General features: G+C 45.1%; 1 pseudogene; it reads right to left on the minus strand.

The window, feature by feature from the left end:
• The window catches only part of LOC142038052 (protein ELYS-like), a 46724-nt pseudogene extending 27574 nt beyond the window's left edge, over positions 1 to 19150 (minus strand).
• Between the last annotated feature and the right edge of the window lie 4268 nt (positions 19151 to 23418).

Raw genomic sequence — 23418 nt, forward strand, 5'->3', positions numbered from 1 at the left:
AAGACTATGGAGGCAGTTCCACTGATGGGTAATGCAGAAGTAACAGCTTTCCCCAACTTCCACAACAGTTTTGTTCCTGCTCCTACAGCAACGTTGTATTCCGCTCTAGACATTCAATCCCTCAGCGTGCTTCAACAGGAGACAGTGGTAGTTCTACAGTCCCAAGAGTGGACCTAAAATGTTACCATTTGCATAAAACTGGCAGGACACCATTGCAATCATGCATGTGGATGGGCAGGATGGGCATAAAATGGTCTCCGACCCTGAAAGCAGTGCAATAGAAAACATAGGAAAGGTTCATCTCTTGCCATTCTCAATAAAGATACAGTAAAAGATCACCTCCTTCTGGAAGCCGGTGCAAGTCATACGAACAACTCCGGAGCTCAGCAAGCACGTACCATCTGCAGAGACAATGAACGTTTGACAGCCTTCCATACTCTCGCACTTAGCTTATGACCACTTTACGTTTTGTAAATAGCAGTATCTGGAAAGCTGTAACTGAGTACCCATTTTCTTCATCAGATCACTTCCAAACTTATTTTTTTGAAAATAATTACTGCGTGTAGCAATTTTATCTCTAGTGCTATCAAGGTGCTCTGCTCTGAGCTTCAGTTCAACGTCATTTCATTTGATGACCATCACCCCTTCACAGGCTACATTACAAAAGCACCACAACCCAAAACTCAGCAGACTGTCAGATATGTGTCACAGTGTTAAACACCTTGTTAGTACAACGTAATCAAGGGTTGGGCTTGTGGGCGTTTGGGGCTTTTTGGTTTCGGATGGGGTTTGAGTGACAAACAATGAACAGGAGAACCAATAAATGGCATTTGACCTCACTTTAAGCTTATCACTATCAAAAGCAGTGAAATACCTACCAAAATTGTAGGAGCTTGGATGAAAAAACTGCTCAGGTGGTGGACGAGAAAGAGGAACTCCCTGACTTAGACTCCGCTCGTGTACCAGAATATCCAAAATGGGGTTTGGAGAAGTCATGCTTATTACAGTATCCAGTGACCACAACGCAAAATAGGGGCAATCATGAAGGAGTTCTTCTGGCCTGAAAGCAAGCAAGTGCATAAGCTAAACACCGACTTCCAAATGATTGATTTGTAGGGATATTGAAAACAACTTAGTAAAAATATACCTTAGTGAATCTGGCATTTGAGCACGATACCAGCGATTAATGTCAAATACACCCAAGTAAGCAGATGGTTTTCCCTGACCACATGTATTCACTTGCCAGCTGAAGATTGATACACTGGTGTCAGGCGATATTACTGTAAAAGACAAGACATTGTTTCTTGTTTGTAGAAAATAACGCTATAGCTGATATGTTTAAAACACCACTTCCTATTTTGGCTTAATTCTGTTATATCACTCACAAAGCACAACACTCACTGAGAACAACAAAAAAAATTTACGGAATAGCAAACATCTCTGTGACAGGTTTCAGTCATACTGCCCCTTCTTCTGGTATCACTCAGCAGGCACTACTAATTTCCAGATCGGACTCAATTACAGGTTTTAAGAATAGCTCCTTTCCAGCACATTCAGAATGAACGAACACAATTATCACACAAAATAAATACAAAAAACCCAAACCCAACAAACGGGTAATTGGAACAAAGATTTTAACATAAAACATTCACAATGTTATACTCCAGTTCTCTCAATAAGTGGAATGGTTTGTCTTCTCTGGGGAGAACGCATTCTCCAGATGTAAGCAAAGGATGTGGTATATCATTTACCCTAGTAGAGTAAGGAAGAAGGCGACAGTTTGTTTGGCAAAAGGTTTCTCTGTTCTCTGCTGAATTCATCATTACGTTTAGGGATCCTCACACACTTTACTATGTTTCATTGTGAACATCTGTGCCGCTTCCGTTTTGTAGCTGCTGCAAGTGCCTTTGAAGATACCAATTATTTTCATAATTCAGAAGACAGCTTCTTTGCTAGCCTCAACCCACATCCAACAGCAGCTCATGTGTGCCTAGAACTTAACTCAAACAGATTCTGAATGAAAGCTAATTAGAAACCATCAGAGAAATTACAGGTATTTCTCCATGCCTCATGCTTCATAAAAAGGAGACAGAAAGGGGGTTTGTTGTTCTTATTTTGGTTTGGGGGTTTTTTTTCGGGTGTGGTGGAGTGGTGGTGTGTGTTTGTTTTTAACAAGCTTTTAGGAGGCACTCTCCTCAGAAACGTGACACAAGTGGAGAAAATCCAAAGGTGTTTTTGTTCGATTTTGACACACTGTTGATAGAGGATGGCATCACAAAAGAGATGCAAGTTGCCGCTTCAGGACTAAGTCAAAGATGATAAACAGAAGTAGCCTAGAAAGATCATGCAAGTGTCTTCTTTGTAAACATCATACATCAGTAAAGGCCAGTCAGAAGAGAGGGAAGGTGAATAATGCAGTCAAAACAAAGGGCCATGGAAGTTATCACTGCAGCAGGCTCAAAAATAGGGTCAGAACATAAGTGAATTTGTAAACCCAGAGAGGGACATTTAATTACTGCAAGATAATGAAAGACTTCGTAAGAGTTTTAACTGTGTATATGGACAAGGAAAGCTATTGCTTTAAGAACTTGCAGGTGTAGGAACCTATTAGATTTAGAGAGGAAGAAATGGACAGGCAGATCACAGAATCGTAGAGTTGCTTAGGTTGGAAAAGACCTTTATGTTCATTGAGCCCAACCCTAAAGCCAACTGCCAAGTCCACCACCAAACCACGTCCCTAAGCGCCACATCTCCCTGTCTTTTAAATACCTCCAGGGATGGCGACTCAACCCCGGGCAGCCTGTTCCAATGCTTTGTAACACAGTCAGTGAAGAAATTTTTCCTAATACCCAACCTGAACCTCCCCAGGCGCAACTTGAGGCCATTTCCTCTCGTCCTATCACTTGCTACCTGGGAGAAGAGACCAACACTACACCCCGCTACAGCCTCCTTTCAGGTACTTGGGGGGAGTGGTAAGGTCTCCCCTCAGCCTCCTTTTCTCCAGGCTAAACAACCCCAGTTCCCTCAGCCACCCCCGTAAGACTTGTTCTCCAGACCCTTCACCAGCTCTGTTGCCCTTCTTTGGATGCGCTCCAGCACCTCAATGTCTTTCTTGTAGCGAGGGGCCCAAAGCCAGGCAGCTTTCCAGCCACTCTTTCCCAAGCCTGTAGTGTTGCATGGGGTTCTTGTGACCCAAGAGCAGGACCTGGCATTTAGCCTTGATGAACTTCATACAGTTGGCCTTGGCCCATTGAGCCAGCCTGTCCAGATCCCTCCACAGAGCCTCTGTAGACCCTCAAGCAGATCAACACTCCCACCCAACTTGGTGTCATCTGCAAACTTACTGAGGGTGCACTCAATCCCCTCGTCCGGATCATTGACAGAGATATTAAACAGAACTGGCCCCAATACCGAGCCCTGGGGAACACCACTTGTGACCGGCCACCAGCTGGATGCAGATGCAGACATAGGTTGGAACAGGGAAAGAAAAATTCAGGTAACACTCCTAAGCAATGGGGAGCATCATCTTACTGTTCAAAGACGACAGCTGGAGGAATAGAACGACTGACAAGCTTCATGCAGGTGACCCCACCATACATCGCTATAGCATGTCAGCAAGCATAAAACACAACTTATTTTTTCCTTTAAAGAAGTCCCATATAACTTAAGCACCCATTTATTTTTTTTAAATAAGCCCAACAAGCTAGTCTGTAAAGGTATTCAAGACTCACAGACTGGGGTACAGAACAGCATTCATTGCTTAGATTCCAAAACTACTTATTTTAGAATAACCAAACAGGGACATTAGAACAAACCTGCATTAACGCTATCCTCTCCGTCGACACGTTTGGGAAGTTTTTCTACAGTCTGACAGCTAAGTAATTTAATATCGCTGGCCTGCCCGCTCAAGGGAAAGACTCCACCTGTGAGACCTAAGCTGTATCTTTCGACACAGTATTCCAGACCCTGGGGAAAAAATAAAAGGAGAGAGAAAAGGTCATTTTGAGATAAAAACATACATTATAGCTAAATGTGAAAGAATGTATATATGTATAATATAATATGCATATTGTACTGTATATTTCCCATGAGCTTATTTCTGATGGCAAATAGAAACTACATCTGACATGCAAGAGAATGAAGCGTCAAATAGTAACGGGCTTTGCACATTTTCAGAATTTAGCATTTCCCTCGCTAAAATTTGCTCTGCAGTATGCACAGTTCATTCTACTTTATCAAGTAACTTTGGAAATAACAGACATGTGCAGAGTAGACAGGAAAATCTGAACCATCTCTTTGAAAAACTAGCGCGAAGCCTAAGCAAAGAATCCCATTTTTATTACAGAAGGAATAATCACCAAACACAGTTTATAATAAAAGATGTCCTGAACAGGTCCACCGTGCCAAAAGACCCTTTTGTCAGATAAAGTACTACAACTCCATCAACCTCTTAGAGATGAATTTTAACCGCTAGAAATTTCAACTTTTATTCATCTGTGAAGAGCCAGTCCCCCCCCAAAGTTAGGGCTGAGGGGAAGGGAAAAAAGATATCAAACAATTCCTGCCGAAGACAACTTCTGAAGCAAAACAGCGTATTTTAAATTCTCCACTGGGGCAAGCAAATCTAAGTTAAGGAACTCCACTGCGTGGAAGATGTTAAATAATGACTTTATTGACCCGTAAAATCTGAAGACAGTTTTCAAATGAGATGCACTCATCAGACTCTGATGTGGACGTGGGGGCTGCATACTCTATCCACCTGCAAGCATCATGCAGGACAAATGTCAAGGTGCGCTCCATGACCATGGCCGGATGCACTAGATTTCAAGCTTTCTTTCAAGCTTCTGTGAACTCTCTTCAACGAACAAGGGTCAACAGTAGATTCCTCCTCCTTTCCTCCAATTTGGCCTGGCAATTGGGAACAACTCTTAAATTTTCTGCCACGGAAGACGGACAAGAAACTTGACTCAGCCAGTCACGCAGGCAGACAGTCATGTAGTACTGACCAATCTGTGGCTACAGGGAAGTATTCCGACACTCCAAGTGTCCTCTGTAGAACACAGATCCTGTACTAATGCTTCTTCTGGGTTTGTTTCCGGGGGGTGGGAGTTGTTGGGGGGTTTTTTTGGCAGGAGGTGTTAGCAAGTCTTGGTATGAAGCTACATGTGTAAGTGGCTCATCTGGAAGCTAGCTGAAGAACCTGACTTTTCCCCCCAGAGGTCCAGCTGTTTTGTTCTCTCTTCAACTACCTTGTGAGATTGGTTCCTGTTTCAACCTTGCACAACGCTCATCACAGGAACGCAGGAACAGCAGGGGAGTAAAATATCTCAAAGGCAGAGACTGGTGCCTGACACCTCTTAGAAGCCTGTGAATGTATTACTGGTTGCACTGTCTGTAGAGGGTTAAAAGTCTCACACTAGCGACACCACAGCTTTCTCAGGTCACAAACGCAAACCACATTATTTAATCACTTTGTGTGCTTTTTTTTAAAACCGGAAATTTTAGCAGACCCATTTTTCAAAGCTGCTGAAACATTTCAACCCTCTGAGGTGAAATCTGACACTCGTCACACCTTTTTCAGGAAAAGAAGATGACCAAGGCAAAGCATTGCCAAATAGTAAAAGGTCCCCCATTTTAACATTAAAGCGTTGAGACAGAACAAAGTAGCCACGCGAGGAATGGATATCGACGACTGGGTTTTCTTCCAAAGCAGCACACAGTACAAGGTCTTTGCCACTGCTAAGACTGTAGCTACAAATAACTTTTAAAAGAGGATAAAGCAAAGCAGAAGTTCAAAAGTGAAACTGGAGAACGATTAAAGCATCTTTCTCCTGTCGACCTGCCAAAGTGCTTAGAGCACTACAAGAGATGCAGCAGCATAAAACATGCCCAAGAAGACTCAGCAAAAGATTGGGGTTTCAGTCACCTCTGAATTTTGATGGTAAAAATCACCCCTGACAACTTCACTGATACTCACATAGACAAAATCACTATTTTCATCTTTTCACATACGTGCACACCTTACCTCATACATGACTTGTCCTGGGGCCAAGCGTTTTCTGTCACCAAATGCTAACTGCAACAGATGTAAACTCACGACGTCACCTTCACTGAAAAAGGTAGAAATTAGGACATTTGATTACAAAGCTGCTTTAGAGGCCTTGTTATCATTTTATTAGATCTAGACTGATGTTTTCTTGCTGAAAAGAAAAACACCACTTCCCAAACCATCAGATAACTGGTCACGTGCAGCCGCTACAACACAAAGGAGGACATTTGGACACTAACAGCTTCAGGGGCAAATGCTAACCATACAATTTGAAAGCTTTAATATGTTGTACGGACTACAAATTGTTGCTTTAAAGTCAAACTTAAAAAGACTGCCACACTGTGAACGGCTGAGCTGATTAAATAGCTTGCTGATGCTGAAAGAGAGAGATCTTTCTCCCCTTCCCTTCCCTTCCCACCAAAGTTCCAGCCCCTCTCTTGCATACACACGCTGCACCCTTCCACATACTGATTCGGGTCATTAGCCCAGCAGGAAACCATTGACTTTGCTGCTCAACAGGGATCGGTCTCTGCCAGGTGAGCTGGCCTGGCTCACAAAGGCTCCAAAGACCGCGCAAGTTGGCACAAGGTAATCCGCAATACTGTCACCTCCCTCCTTTAGGGGCAGCCGGCTGTCATATTGGCACGTTTAGCGCTCGAGATCTGCAGCCCCAACTACTTTGAATGGTATTTTCATACCATGGTGCAAGTACCAAACAAATCGTGAAGCAGTCCTCAAGAAACAAAGGAAATCGTTTAAGAATGCAAGCACAAAGATACAGCCACTGTTGCTTTGCCTTCTTTCAGAAGGTAGGCACTAGTAGGTCCCTCTTCACATCTGTTAAATCCTGTAAAAATTGCAGTGTAAGCTTAACACCTTCCACACCTGAGAGAATCTCCTGCACGGCTACATAAACAAAACAAATATACATGTATCAACGGTATGTGAACAAAGATACAAAAAAATTTAAATGCATTCAGTGGCTTATAGTAACTTTTAATTCACCTTTCTTGTGTAGACTGAACAGCCCACAAGTAGCAACAATTGCGAGGATCATTCTCAGGCTCCTGAAAAGTAACAGCATAGACAGGAATCCTTCCTCCTTCAAGCTGAGAGTGGTGCCTACGTGGTTGGGAAAAAAAAAAAAAAAAAAAAAAGAAAGAAAAAATGAAAAAAAAAAAAGGAAAAGGGGAAAAGAGAGAAAAATAAAAACCTGTGAGCCTACGATGAGCCCTAACTGTTTGTAGAAGGGTAGAAGCATCTTCTGAGAAAAAAGCTTATCCTTCCATGCTTATCCCCAAAGTACAGAAGGTCACACTTCCATCTCAGACAAGTGAGTCAGGGAAGCGACTACTTTTTATGCAGCAGTCAAGAGCTGAGGAAATTACTGTCCATCAAATGCAATAACCTGGGTTTATATCCTCCTCTGCCTAGGGAGGAAGAACATAAATGATTACTTCACCTGCCAGGCAAAAGATTGTTCCTCCTGTTCCAGCCGACTTCAATATTGAACTTAAAATGCAGCCTACCTTCTGAACAAATTTAAGACAGGGCCAAACACAAGTACTTTCTCATTTCTTTACTCGGATGCTACGTAAAGCATTTTTCCTCCAGACTTCTGAACCTTACGTGTACCTTCACAATCTATTCTTGCCACCCAGTTAGTCCTCCACTGTCTATTTATGCATCCAACAGTTTCTGGTGAGTCACTGCAGGTTTGCTTAAGCCAATCCCTATCTGAATTTGGTCACATATTTCACGTGTGATTGCCCTTTGGCAGATATAAAATCGTCTCTTAATTTTTCTATTGCTTATAGATTTACATGCCCCTTATCCTCATCTCCAAGTGTTCCAAGCAAATTTTCATTCACACGCAACGTTGCCTTGGAATGGGTCAGTCCCCTATTTTGGACAAGGCTGACATGTAGGAAAGAATATCTTTTCAGGCACGGATCAGCTATTGATTTTTCGTGTCTCACTAGTTTCATCCTGGGCGCTTTAAAGAATATTATCCCCAAACCCACATTATTAACATACGTAAGCTTCTCAATGTATGCCCTAATTGCAGTAGCTGGTTCTGAAAAATCATTCCTAAAATCTGGTTCATCAAAACACACACGTTTCCTGGCTTCACTGAACACTACTGATCGGACAAAGCGTCTTAGAAAAATGAGCTCCATCGCATCCTAAACTGCTTGACGTAACCCCAAGAAGCATGCTTTCCACAATCCCTCGAGCCACAGGCACAAGAAGGAAAACAATCCTAGTCCACTGGGGAGAAGGCGGTCTACTTAATCCATGTATGACTTTTAATAGTTATTTCAGAAGAGGATTTCTAAACATCCCAAGATTATACCCAAAATTTCACTCCCTAAAATGTTCTCTTTCATGAACATGCTTCCGTAAGCAAACAATTGAGACCCCTGCACCTCCGGGCATGGCCAGCTGTAAAGGCCTACTTACTCCCTCTTCAAAGTTTTCATATTCCACAGTGACAGGCAGCCATCTGAAAAACCCACAACAAGCTGATTGCTTCTGCTTATGTAGTACAGGGTTGATATTGCTGTTCCTGAAGGATTTTGTAGTTGAAAGCAGAGATGTCTCCCTTCTCTGGTCACAGCTTCTCTTCTTTGTGGAACTTCAGCAGGAATTCTAGTGACAACTTCTAGACCTACACACACAAAACCACGCCATGAGTTAATGTGTCAGGCCATTTAGGCTGCATGTTGAACACTGACGTGACAACACGTCTCATCCAATTCTACCGTCCGGGGCAAAATACCCATTTATGCAACGCTTTCTTTTGTATGTTTCCAAAGAACAGAAGAACTCTCTGATCGGACAGGTATTCTCACTCGTAAATAAAAACCAGGTAAGAGCGTAACCTTCGTAGACAAATTCTTCCTGGGCTCTATAAATCACACGTTTGGGCCTCACGATGAAGCTGGCTGAAGCGACACCAACTCCTGAAGCCACTCTTGTAATAGCCAAAACAGCGTATGCAACCCAAATATGCAAATTAGAGATTTCAGTCATCCAAATGCACGATTTTTGACAAGTCGGATTCATTTTAACAAGCAAGCCTAAAATTTGCCCCAAGTCAACTCACAGAAGCAGAAGAACATTCCCAAGAAATAGGGCGCCTCTGACACAACTTCCTCTCAGGCAGCTGCACTGACTCACGTGGTAAAATTCCTACACCTCACTGGCAAGCATCATAGTGACGTACGGATCTTGGTGGCAGGGGGGCATTTATAACATTAGAAGGAGTATTAAGCCACTCCCATTTTTAATCAGGTCGGGACTATACCAAGGCAAACCGCCATCTGTAACCAGCAGTCAGAAATGCCTGCACACTAGTGTCTTCCAAGTGGGATGCATGTTGTTTATACACAAGTTTTCCTACTCTCAAATTCAAGTTTAAAAACTGCAGGCTTACCCGATGCTTGTATTTCATTCTGACTGCAAAAGAAATCATCCAAACAAAGGTCCACCAGAAGTAGGTGACCAACATCTGTAGCCACTGCTGCCACTCCAAAGAGCCATCGCAGACTCTGATGTAGGTGCCGAGTGCTCACGCTGGGTCCTCCGTGATTAGTTATGGGTTCTATAGCAGTTACCTACAGGAAAACTGCAAGCTAGCATTTAAGCTGTTTGACAAGCTGAACAGAAATCATTCAAAAGTGAAGCCGGAATTAGCACATCAGAAACAAGAAAGTAAATGCAGAGGACCATAAGACTTAAAAGCAAAGCATTGTTTCCAGTTATATCAAGAAAAAACCAATATAGTCAATCTTGATGTTCTATTAACTTGCACTGATTCTTGTTTACATTAAGATAATGAGACTAGGGGACATTACATCATTGGACTTCCTGGGTTACAGAAGACAGAAAAAAATGAGTAACATTCCACCAGCCTCTCCCATCTACACAAACACAATATTCAATAAGCAGCGATTCAAGGACTGCAGGTTGAAAGTCAATCGTTCAACAATCCGTCAGGTAACTCCCTAACGGCTCTTCTTTCCTATCCTAAGTCAACATAAAAATCTGTTCTGCTCTAAAGCCACCCGCTTGCTAGTCTGAGATTCAGGGGAATGTGTCTAAGTCATTTACAGCACAACTATGGAAGTTTCAGATATTTTAAAGACAGTATTTCTAACATACATAGAAATCAAGCATTTCGGAAATGTATGTTACAGACACTGGGAACAGCGGGGGTTTTTTTCCTTTTTCACTCTGGCCAATAAAAGATAGTTCTCAATGCCTTTTTGTGGCAGTGGAGAATTAGGTAACTATGTGCTCTACCATAAACCCAGAAAACTTGTTTTACAATCAGTAAGCTCAAAAGATAACGGTACCGTTAAGCCCAAGAGTTTGCACCAAGGCTCTCTTGACTGGATACTCTGAAGTGGCAGTCTGCACTAATGCAAGATAGAAAAAATACCGCCTACAAAGAGACGCTCCAAAGCTTCTCCTGAAACAGGATTACGCAGCACCTGACAACGCAAAAGCTTCGTTCCTCCGATTAAAGTGTACGTACCCTTCCTGGGAGAACAACTGCTTTAACCACTCTCGATATTCCAAGGTCGTACAGACAGAGAACACTTCCCTCTGCTTCTTCCAACCCAACCAGCAGTCCCGTTCTCTTCTGCCAGGAAAAATCCTTTACCACACGAATGGTGGGAGGCTGTTTCTTTACTCCACGGAAACGGTAAGCAGAGCGCCGCTCTCCCGTCACAGAGCTCACTACCTCCAGTTGAGGACCACACGCCAGCCATGCCAAGCCATTTCTCCCTGTAAGAGAAAAGAAAGCTGACTAAAGCAAATTTCCAATACAAGACTGAAAACAACTGAAAAATCACAGCCACTGCCCCTTTCCTTCACTAAAAGTACCCAAAAGGGAAGACCGACTTCCCTAGTTGTGGTCAATTATTCAAAATCACCCATGGAGATCCTCCAGCACTACCTCTTAATATTAACAACCTTATTATTTTGCATTTCTACTTGTCATTCCCGCACTGAAGGATTTGGACTGCTTGGGATGAAGATGACAACATATTGATCTAGAGACTTCATCCCATATTCGGCTTGTTTTGGCTAGAAATCGTCTAAATACATACGGGAATACGAGACTTAAAGCACACTTCAAAGATAACAAATCTAAACCAATTCATTTCTAGTTTATTAATTTTACTTGACACACGCCTACTTGGGGCAGGGATTTGGACGGCAGCAAGAAATTATCGTCAAATGGGCACTGCATGAGTACATCTGATCTTTTACACGGGCTGACGACAGAAAGAATTTAACACATTTTGTTTCACTGAACAAACTCGGAGGAAGTATTAACTCAATTACTGCACTTTCAGTCAGGTAGATGGATTCCACCTGGTCTAACAGAGCCTAGACAACCAGGTAGGCACCCAGCTAGCTCTACTTGCGGATCACCTAGAAAGTCAACTACCTAATCTGCTTAGCCACTTTCAGCAGCTCTCCCTGGGTACTCATCTGCACCCTGTTAAATACGTTGGAAATATGGCTGCAGCGCTTAACAGTGTTATCCTCTTCCTTTGCTGTTTGTATTCAGACTAGGAAAAGAAAAAGCGGGGGGGGGGGGGGCGGCGGGAGGGGGGTGCCTCTGTAACGTTGTAGAAGAACTAGTTCCGCATGTGGTGTTATGATGGTCATAGAGCTTGAGCTGGTACAAATAAATAGGGCCCAAAACAACACTATCACTTTTTTGAAAACTGCCTTTTATTTAATTAACAATTGAGTGACCACAACATTGAGGAAGGCCCGCTGACTCAGCATGCTTAACTAAATTATTTTAATAGCACAAGACTGGTGAAGGTTGCTGTAATTTCAAAGTTTAACTATACTAGTTTTAAGGTTTTAATATTAGCATTTTTAATAGTTAAAACTTCCTTCCTGTTCTCTCGAAACCTGATGCATCTTAACAACAGCACCAGCCTGACACAGTCGATACTGTGACCCTGTGCTTCAGGTAACCTCCAGGCAATAAGAACTTCAGACCGAGACCAAATTTAAAGGAGAACGCTCACCTCCAGAAAACTTCCCGCTCAGCACAGAACCTAGGGGTTTCTCATCTTCCCCAAGTGCCTCAGTAGTCACCTCTGGAAACTGCAGCAGACTGCTCGTTACCTGAGCTGATAGGTCTCGCATTCTTCACTGTAAATAAAAAAAAAAATGCAAAAACAGACTCATGTCAGCCATAACTGAGATTTGCTTTTTGAGATTGACAGAAGTTTCATCAGTATGCCGCAAGTAATCTCCTAGACAGCTCCTGTAGCTCTTTTCCTTCAAAAAATGGCACTCGGGACAGTTTTTGATCTCACAGCAGAGCAAAAGGAGAATCCTTTTACTTTTCTAATGCCTATGAGATCACCAACAAAAAGCGACACAGGGGTATTGATAAGGTCAATAACAGGAAAAAAAACAATACACCGAGTTCAAGCCTACTCAGATATGCGAGTCTGTAGTAAGATGCAATCCGAGAAAAAGTGTATTTCAATTAGCGCTGCAGTAAAAGGTATGAGTTTCCATTAGTCCTTGCTCTTGATTTTGTACCTCATTATTTATTGCCAGTTGTCTTCTAGTAGATTTCAGGCATCGTTTGTGTCTTGTTCACTTCTTGTGTGTTTATTTTGAACTTTAAGGAATACTAAGTTCTTAACTACCTTCACTCTCAAACTCTTCCAGAAAATGTACCGTTGATGTTTCCGCATGACAAGCGATACAGACTTTCATAGCTCATCAGTTGGAAAGTAGTTTTCCATACACTTATCACCTGAACATAACACAGCACCTTAAAACACGGATTCTTTTCTACACTTAAATCCCCATTTTCCTTATTCCAGTCCTTTCCTTCCTATTGCCAGTCCTTATCACATCTCTGCACTATTGTACAAAAACTTTGAGGCCTTTCAGTTTCCACACCTCTATCGGTGCTCCACAGACAGTTCACGTTTCACTATGTCAAGATAGATTTTTTTGGGGGACGGGGGACGGGGGACGGGGACTTAAAAGCTCAGGTGACTTACAAGATTGAATAGGAGGCTAAATAAGAGATATTCCACACACGTGGAAATACAAACTACTTCAGCTCACTACGTTTTGCAAGTTCTATGGGTTATTGAAAAAGCCTCCGGAAGACAAGACAGGTTCAAGCATCTCTTCAAATAGCACTGCTTTCTCCATGGAGTCTCAGAAGGAAGATATTCTACGTAGCTCGCTATTCCTGGGCGTTACACATGCTGACCAACTCGGGCATCAAACAGAACCCTTACCCTATGCCACAAACCAGTACAGCCAGCCACTTCAATGGGCACACAAAGCCCATTGCATTAACTGTAGCACACATGTTCTCCCGCAAGCAAAGTTTTATGGTTGCTTCTTCCAGCGTGCACTAATAACCTATTTTCCTTACGGCATAGGAGGTTACAGCTAGTTCTGAAGACCAGACTCTGGGAGCAACACAAAGTTATTAAAGGGAAACGCTTATAAATAATACCATTTACACAGATTGTACTTCTGTGGAGAAAGGTTATGCTCTAAAGCCTGGGCATTGGAATCTACTATATTTCAGGTCACAGGCACTCTACCTGAGAACATGTTCCAGTATCTTCTGCCAGCATGAAAACAACGAGCGCGTGAAACACAGGCAGTGTAAGCCAGGGTCCCGCACTAAGCGCAAGTCAACCTTCGGAAAAAAAGGTTGCCGATGGCAAAGCCAGTATTGCAGGACGCTGCTGCAGCTGGCCAGCCTGACCGCCCTGCCAGCATTCACAACTAGCACAGGTCAAGTTCCAAGTGGGACAACTCATTTGCAGTAGTTTTCTCGCGTTTGCTTTTTGGTACTTGTCATCCTTTCACAGGGACAGCGGGATGAACTTTTGCACTGCATCCAGGGGCTCCAGACAGTAAAAAGCCCCACAGTTTGACCAGCCTTCCGGCTCAGTTTAATTGTAATGATTTAATCCATATGTTTTATGAGTAACCCATAATACCAAATACAAATACAGATCTATTGGGTTGGTGAATAGCATCTCTCAAAGGCCTTCAACGTCCAGCTGTTTTGACAGGTGCCTTCAGCAATACCGTGATGCTGAATAAGAAAGGAGGAATGACCAGAGAAGATTATCACGGGAAGAAATTTCAGAAGAGGAAGAACAAGAGTCACCCTGCGTCACCCTGCCTTTGCCACTGCCTACCTGGACAGGCCAAGAGCACAGAACTTGGCGTGGCCAAATTGCACATCACATTTTAAGATACTCTACTGGGGAGAGTTGAGCGTAAAAACAAACCACTCGCCACCCCAAACTCCCCACCAAATCAGAAAGAATTCTTCTCTGGTGGAAAGCTCACACCTTGACACAGTGTACTCCTGCCTACAGTACACAACAAATGTGCTTATCAGGCCCATACCACCGCTAAGAACCATCAAGTACGTAACACTCCCACGCCCGGACCATTCATGGAACTTTAAATTTAATTCCGCTGCAGTTATTAACTGCATAGAAAAGCACGTGAAAATGCTAGACCATCAGGCATGCCCAGGTTTCTGCCAGTACGCCAATGGCCGTTTGAAACATTTTGTTCCTAGACATCTGGCTTGGTAATATGGAACTAGGAAAATAAACTCCACAATAAAGCCTGAACTGTATATACAGTGACCTGGCTATCAGGATGTTTTACTTGCATCATTCTGCTAAGTTGAACCAAGGATTACTGGCAAATCCACACAGTGGGAAAATAGTTAGATAGAACTAGGTTAAAGGCGTGAAGCCTCTCCTTTAAGAGAGATATCCAACACTAACTGCATTTCTGCTCTCTTTGAAAACAACAACTACAGTCACATTCCTCCTTCTGTCTGGTAGAAAACAGATCAGTGTAAAATGCCACAGGCCTACTCCATGTTCAGGAGGAAGCCAGAATCCAACCTCCCCGCTGTATGCTACACCAAAGTGGTCTGTGCACAAGTTGCCAAAATTACCGTTCTTCTTCACCCTTGCTACTTATGACCTCTAAACACCATGAACTGTTTCCAAAGAAAGGAACATGCCACAAGTCATAGACTGATGACAGATTTCTGGATTAAAAATCCCCAGGGGGAAAAAAAAAAAAAAAAAAAGAGAAATTACATGTTCAAGTGGAATCACATACAGCCAAGTCAGAGTTCTGTGATGTCAGTTCTGACTGACGGTAGTCCAGGAAAATCAAAGGCCAACAATGTTACAGGCTTACTGAAGAAAAAGCTAAAAATACGCTCAGTCGCAGCTGAAGACACGGTTTCACAAAACACGTTGCCTTCACTGCCGCCGGAAGAGAGGCCTTGCTGCCGCCTCCCATCTCTCCATCTGCTCCTTTGTTCTACTGCTGTATTCCTGCGGCTTACCTTGCACTGACTTGAGCACTTTTTAGAGCACTTTACGAGCCAGGTTAACTGCCTAAGCAGATGGGAAACGAACCCAGAAAAGTAGATAGTTTTCCACCAGCTTAGAGAGTTAAACTGGCTGGCAGAGAGAACTAGCAAGCATGAAAGTTGGCACAAGGAAGGAGGCAGGACAGTGCGTTGGGAAGAAGGAGAGGGAATTCGTCCGTCTCCATTTTGTGGCAGTAAGCCGTTACGCTAGCTCATACACGTGTGAAACTACACACGCAGTTTGCAAGGAGAGCTGCAGAACCCTTTCCTTTTAGAAAGGACACCACCCGAGACACAGTCAGTCAACTTTTAACTCCCTCGTGCGCGTAGAGACTCACTGTCTCACTGAGAAAGGCTGCAGCTGACAGGCGTCATTCTTTCATTCAGCCAGATGTGGAAGCTAAAGCGATTTCAGGGAAGTGCTACCTGGTGATCAGAGAACGGACAACAGCGTGCGACACGATTCAGGTCACATTTTCCAAGGAAACAGGACACAGAGTGGGAAGAAGCCAAAGAAGAAGAAATGGAAGAAAAACTAAGTCCTTTTGAGAAAACCAGCATCCACTTTGTTGAATAACAGCTAAAGATGACAATGACAGAATTTTTTGAATTATTATTAACGACTGGTTCAATGACATTTTCCCCAGAAAAGCAGGAGGCAGCTCACAAGCGCTGGAGGAGCAGTGGATGGAAAAGACACTTTCTGCACCTTAGTAGTCGGGTTCAGTGAATTTGCGCTTTGCCATATTTTACTCCAGCCGAAAGAGGATTTAGTGAGTGAGTTAGCAGGTGACTTTGTGAGTACCACCGGGTCATTTCTTTCCCACTTAGGCAGAAACACCCCCCCCGCCCCGATGCTTTAGGCAACCACCCTACATTTCATCCAAAGCCTAAGTTCTAGTCTAAAAAGCCACTAGCATAACAGAGACGGTCTGTATCGGAACTCCACAGCCAGGCTTATTTCACTCAAGCGCAGCCTACAGATTCTCTTGCAGAGTTTGTGCGGATGCTCCACAAGCCCAAACCTACAGCAGAAGGCAAGGAGAAGGAAGAATTTCAGCTCTCTAGCCCAACAACCCCCAACAGCTAAGACCATAGATTTGACTTCCCTTCAAAGGAAAACACAAACAAAACCAACACAGCTCAGAATTTGACACTGGAGCCAGTTTACCCAGCCACCTCCTATGGTTATTCTCTAACACGACCATACTTTCATTCAAGAGTCGCAGCCCCTGTCTAACGTGGCTAAGCGAGCAAAAGTTCCTAAAGTCCCTTCTGAACTTACGCTCTTTTTACATTGCTTGGCGTACCTGGACAGACAGACATAGGCGCTAAGTGTCTCAGCACAGAACACACGCGCAGCCTTCCTAAGAGAGGGAGACAGCAGCTGACATTTCCAGCATACCACACCGGTGTGCCATCGCCCCGGTGCCTGCCCCTCCCAGCACAAATTCTAGAATCACAGAATCACAAGGAAGAGAACTTCCAGAAGTTCTCTTCTGGAAGCAGGCGGCCTTCCAGAATCACTGGAGGTCATCTGGTCCAAGCCCCTGCTCAAGCAGGCTCACCTAGAGCAGCCTGCCCAGCACCACGTCCAGACGGCTTCTGAGTATCCAGCTCTGAAACGTACTTGGACAAACAGCAACCTGACAAGCTGAACCGCAAAAACATTGGCAACACGTGCAACAGGCCCAGGCTTTTGGTGACTCTCTCCTACCAATTTAAGTATTCTCTCCACCACACAGGTGAAAAAATACCACACCAGCAAAGGCTTGTCACCATTACTTCTCTAAAACTGTATCCAACAGCTTGCTGGGGAGAAGACTCAAAACTAATAGAAGCCCGATTAAGTTCATTTCACCGTCTTAAAAAAGCACACCCCGGGCAAATCAATGCAGGAAAACGAGCCGATGCAGTAAGTGGATGAGGAGCTGTCCTCAGCAGAACAGGGTCCTGTCCTGTGTGCCCAAACACCTGTGACAGCTGCCAGCCAAGACTGATGCCATCATCCAGACCGATGGGCCTAAGGCGGCACTTGAACTACCATGTTTAGCCGTACACCCTACACGGGGTTCAGCATTCCCGACAGAATTCAGCCCCTGAATGTCCCCTAGTTTTACCAAACACCATCAGCAAGCAATTACTAGAGCTGAAAGACTGACTCCACGCTTCCTTCTATTGGCAGAAGCTCCAGACCTCGAGTCAGGAAGAAATCAAGCACTTTTGTTTAAGTCAGCAACTTTGCTGCGTGATGCAGTCTTCATGCAAAAATCAAGAGACCCCCACAAAACGCGCGGGATTCCTGTAAAGCTCTGCTCTCCCCATTAAACCCAGCCCTCTTCCCGCAATCGATCGCCGCTCTATGCAGAGAGCCGATTTCCCAGCTCCTCTGTTTGGCAGTTACCCATGTTGAAGCAATAAAATGGTTCGTGAGAAGCAGCTGGGAGGGGAGCAGCGTATGGCCTTTCAGTGAAGGTGTGCCTTGAACGACTTATTCATCAAGTCACCATCAGGCCCCTTCTTTCCCAGAGCAGCCCGTCATGCACTCCTTGGCTCTCACGCACCGCCACAGCCTCCTACTGAAATGCTTCTGGCTGGCTAAATAAGTCATGTGAACATTGGTTGCTTTCAGAAACATGCCCAAAACTAAAAGGGGGGGGAGGGGGTGTTGGGTTTTGGGGGTTTGTTTGGGGGGGGTTTGGTTTGTTTTTTGGGTTTTTTTCAGAAAGTGCAAAGAACACATCTGCCCCAAGTTCTAGGGTGTTCATCTCATGACTGGTTTTAAAGGGAAAACCTCTGGTTCTGCCTGTCAAGGACTTTGAAGTGACCCAAGCCTGAGCTGCTTTGACACGGCTCGGTACATTCACTGGCACCTTTTATTTCAGTCATGATTTCTCACAACTACAAAATGAAACCAAGAAACCGTAAGGTACTTAGAAGTAGACAGAATATGCTGTTATCTGAGCTCATGAGAGATTTGCTATTATGTTGTGGACCCGTAACCCAGGGCTACGTTATTGCCAGTTTACCCAGGCTGAAAAGCCCCTGGAGGGTCTCATCGGGGCACTGTTGGCACAGAAGTGTGTGAGCAACGAGTCTTAAAGATGACAAGAAGGGGAAAACATCAGAAGCAGAAGAGCAGAGGTTAAGGTATCTGCCCGCGATGCCCATTACTGGGAAACTCGCCTGAGCCACTGCAGTGTGCTGGTGCTCCCACTCCTTCTGGGCTTCCTCCAGCCAGGACTCCCACGTCGCCTGCGTGCTCCAGATCTGCCACTTGTTCTCAGCCAGCAAAAACCACACCTCTTGTGAACAGCAAGACAGCTTTAACCAGGGTACCTATGTGTAAAATATCAAGCCCCGTGAGAGACGAGGACCAGCAGCGAGGAAGCCATGCAGTGGGAGGCGGTCTGGCCTCTTGCAGAGCAAGCCCTTCCAACCCAAACCTCCTGGGGACCGTACGGCACGTGGGGACACAAACCCACCTCGCTGCGGAACAGCCGAGATGTTTGTTGCTGCTGTCAGCATCCTGAACTGGAAATGAAAGCTGCCATCTTCCTTGTCCTCGTCTAACCAGAAGGTGATCAACAAAACACGGTGCCCAGAGCGTGCACAGGAGCCAACCCCCGCGAATCCTCCTCAGCTCCATTCCCACCGTACTTCTTCGGTGTTACAGATTACCAAAAATGCCTCCTGAGAATGTTCTGGGAAGTCAAAATCTGCTTGCTATTCATAGCTGTATTTATGCTGAAATACGTACGTGTTCCATCGGCTATTGGTCGCCCTGTGCTCCCGAGCCCAGCCAGTCTGCACAACAGTTTGTTATTTGCAGCCTGCGGTTGGTTCTCTTAGAAGCTTCCCACTGGGACTGGCATTTACCACGGCTTTGTTCCTGACCCGTTTTGTCCTTTTAAATATGAAAATACATAAAAGACAAAAAAGAAGCTGTTACCCAGACAATCCCAGCAAACGACAACGTTTCCAATCAAACGTGACTTTTGGTTTGGTTTTGTTTTGTTCTTTTCCCTGTTCGGAAATATCCCATGTAGCTCTGGAACTTCACAAGCGAAAAAGTCTCACAGCCACTTTGCTCCTTGGGTGGAAACATCTGATGCCCTCTCCTGTACCGCTACCAGCAATCACAGCCCGGTTTGGTTTTGCCCCTGCCAGCCCACGAAAACCCTTCTCTTCTCCAGCTAACCCTAACTTGCAGCAATGGAGCCATAGCCGCTCTGCCTCTAGTATGCAGGGCAATATGGGATGGGGTACTTCAAAACCACACCTCACCCACTGTAAGTGTGGGTACGGCAGGTAGGCAGGCAAAGGACAACTCCAGCTGCCCCTGCACGGAGCTGGCTCAGGCGTGGGGAGTTTGTTGGTCTGCGTTCATATCGGCACATGAAAGCAGTTCAGCTCTCTGCAGGACTGAACTGCTGCTGGAGACATTAAATCTTCTGCTCCTGACACCTGCGAACAGCCAGGCTGCTGCGGCTACAAGGTCACCGAGCCATCACCCGCTTTGGGATAACGGACTGGGGTGTAAGTGCCTGACCTCTTTTTATGGGAGAGGGAATAAGAAGGCATTAGTGCTGGAGTCCAGCAAAAGCCTGCCTGAAAGGACTGCAAAGAGAGCGGTTTTCAGTCCTGAGGCCCAGGAAGCGCAGGAGGAGAGCAAAGGGGAGCAGAGAGGGAACCTTCTCCTCCAGAAGGAGCTGACGGACTGGGAAAGTGGCCGGGAAAGCAAGCTGCTCCTGGGCAGGAAGGAATAGCTCTGTGTGGCACTATCGCTGGGATCTGGGATTGGGAAGCAGAGACGACAAATGCCTGGCAGCAGGCATCACTTCTATGTTCTACGTTTCAACCACGGTTGGGCTGTGGGACCCCAAACTACAGCTTAGTTTTAGAGGTGCTGTGTTACTGGGAAAGAAAGGGCAGGAAAGAAGCTCAATTAAGTCACACATATGAGGGAGACCTGGAATCCTCAGGAAATACAGTTACCTCTGTCGTACAACTTACCTGTAAAAACACATGCCGTTCGTTAATAAGGGTAAAGAACAAGCTCTTCATGTGCCGCCCCTGCCTATGGACAGATTCACCCTTTCTTCCTTCTGAGCTGTCAGTCCCGTTGAACTGGTATCTTCTGTCATTTTGCCCAGCACCTGACCGCAATGTGCACCAAGACCAGAAAGGGAAAACTTATGAAAGCGTACCTGTCAGCATATCGTAAGGTTGACAAAGTTTCTTCGTAACAGATGTCTGCTGGACTCAACGGCCGCAATCTCTAAGCATATGAAAAGTATTAACTGACATTAGATTTTGAAGGAGGGTTTTTAAAATAGTTTTAAACGCTACCAAAAACCAGACAGGGATTAACGTGGAAAGATAGACCATTAAGTCCCCAAATATAAAAGGAGAACCCAGGTGTCTTAGCAATCTGGCCATAAATTAACTCTTTCTAACACTTGTGCCAGAAGAGAAATGAGACAGAAAGAAAGATGAGAAGATAGAGGTGGGTTTTGCAAAAATTAATACTGAAGGCGCTCGAATCCTGCTAACTCTGCCTTAATGCTAGCACCAACGCAAAAAAAAAAAAAAAAAAAAAAAAAAGGCGCAAAACCACTTTGATGGTCTTTGTACAAGTAGCAATTGAAGAATCTGTCCTTCAATTTGTTCAAAACATCTTTGATGAATTATGCAAGCTAGCATTTGAAGAAACCCAGGTAAGCTGTTTTGAGAGTATCAGCATTTACAGTCAACCTTTTCACATGTGCACATTTTCTGTTCGTATTCTTCCACCTTTCATTTAATTGCACTTCCTTTAAAAAAAATACCTCTTCCAAGATGCTGGAGCATACAGTTAATTCACCTGAGACAAGGAAGAACCTAGGGGAGTTTCATCTCATTTAGGAATGCAACCTCTGGTGCACGGCACAAACGATAATCTCAGAAGTTAGGGCAAAAAGGACTTGTTTCATAATGCAGCCTAGTTTTAGGTAGGTAAAGAACACGGGTTTTATATAAAACAGGTGCCTCTGAGTTTTATAGCTACATTTACCTATATGTCAATAAATTTTTACAGATATGCAGAAAACTCTTTCAGAAGAAACGGAGGTTGTATCTCTAACGTAGACAGAGATATCTATTTTGCGCCAGCCACATTTCTGTTCCGAAAACAGAAGTGCTCTCCATTTGAGTAACACGTTTAGTAGTGGCTAGAAGCTTTTGACCAGCAGAAGGGTTCTCCCCTTTGTGTTGCACAGGAAGCAAGCTTAACTTTTAAATTACACTCACTTTCACCAATGTCAGAGCCGCACAATTCTATTTCAATGGGCAAAGCGGGTTATAAATTCAAGAATCAACTTACCATGATGGTCCTGCTTCTTCCCCCCTGAGCAGACTGCAGGAGTCTCGTCAGGACCAAGTCCCTGTATGGGATGTGCACCACTCTCTTTCCTGTAGCAACCTCAGCCAGAGCACTAAGGGAAAATAAAGTGAAAAGTAGAAGCATGACTATGAAAAGCAAATCTGGGGGGCCGGCGGCAGGGAAGAGGCTACCAGATTAGAACCTTCCGTATATTCATGCTTAGGCACAGGCTTCAGTATGTTTGTGCTTGTGGACATCTCAGGCTTTATTCATTTAAGTAACTTCTTTAGCCAGACGGCAAGGAATCCTGAATGGAGGGAAAACTATTTTTCACCTGCAGAAATTTAATTTTTACTTCACAGGGAAGGATTTTTTTTTAAAAAAAGAAAAAGAAAACCAGCTGGTGACATTTCCTAATGTGGTTAGACTTAGATTTACCCACCTGCCTTCCTTCAACCTGTCTCCTTCAGATCCTTCAGAGGATTTTTGCCTTTCGCTTCCTGCCAAGTCCGCCAGATTTATAACTGGCTGTTTGGCGATGGCTTCGTCGAGAAAAATCTGTTAAAATACGGTATCAACAGCAGGAAAAATTACCAGATCCGTCGCTCAGACATTATGAAGTAAGATACAGAAAACGATACTCTGCAGAAACGCAGAGGAAATAAATAGGTTGCGACAGTTACCGCTCTTGGAACATCTGACCTAGGAAGAATTGCTGTAAAGACGAGAACCACAAAGGTGTGCCTCAAAGCAAACGACCTACCGCCTCTCAGGATGAAGCAGCAGACAAAGCCGCTCATCCCCTGCACCCGCAGAAAGGGGGTACGGAAGCACCGCTGGCTCCCAACCTCCCCCGGCTGCAAAGACGACGTCTCCCTCCCATCCCCGTCCCAGATGAGCCCGGGACTGGCCCTGCCTGCCAGGGCTGAGCAGCTTTCGGAGCTGCCTGCGCGAGCAGCCGTGGGGAGCTGAGCTCGCTTGTGCTCCAGAGACGGGTCACGCACGTCCGGGCCAGCCGGAGCCCCCTCCTCCTCAACCAGCCCCAGCCCGGGCTCGTCCTGCGTAAGCGGCTCTGCAGACCCCTCTCCAGCTCTGTCGACAGGGGACTTCAGCAAAAACGGTAGTTCTGGTGTCCGTCTCCCGAGGGGAAACGTTGGGGGAGCGAGCGATGATAGGAGCAAGGCCCGTTGTCCGGAGCAGAGCCGCGAGCAGTCGCCTCCCCCGGCCCGGCTGCTCTGAGGTGGTTCAGCCGCCCGTCAGCAGCAGCACCACGGTCACCCAGCACCCCTCCGCCTGGCCGGGGGCACACACAGCGAGGACAGCAGGATTCGGGCCACGGTGACCCTCTGGGGTCACGTCTCTGCCACCGCCGCGCTGCGGCCTTCCCTCACGCGGGGTCGGGGAGGTGCCGCAGACTGCCCCGCGCTTGTGCCGCGCCCTGTGAGCTTGCTCGCTGCAGGGCTGCTTGTTAGCGCGAGCCCAGGAGTTCTGCAGAGCTTTTCTCTCAACAGGCCAGATCCCCACCAGAAATCAACACCTAGGCTATTTCGGATTAGTTAC

This window comes from Buteo buteo, chromosome 12 (assembly GCF_964188355.1).
Source record: "Buteo buteo chromosome 12, bButBut1.hap1.1, whole genome shotgun sequence".
Lineage (NCBI taxonomy): Eukaryota > Metazoa > Chordata > Aves > Accipitriformes > Accipitridae > Buteo > Buteo buteo.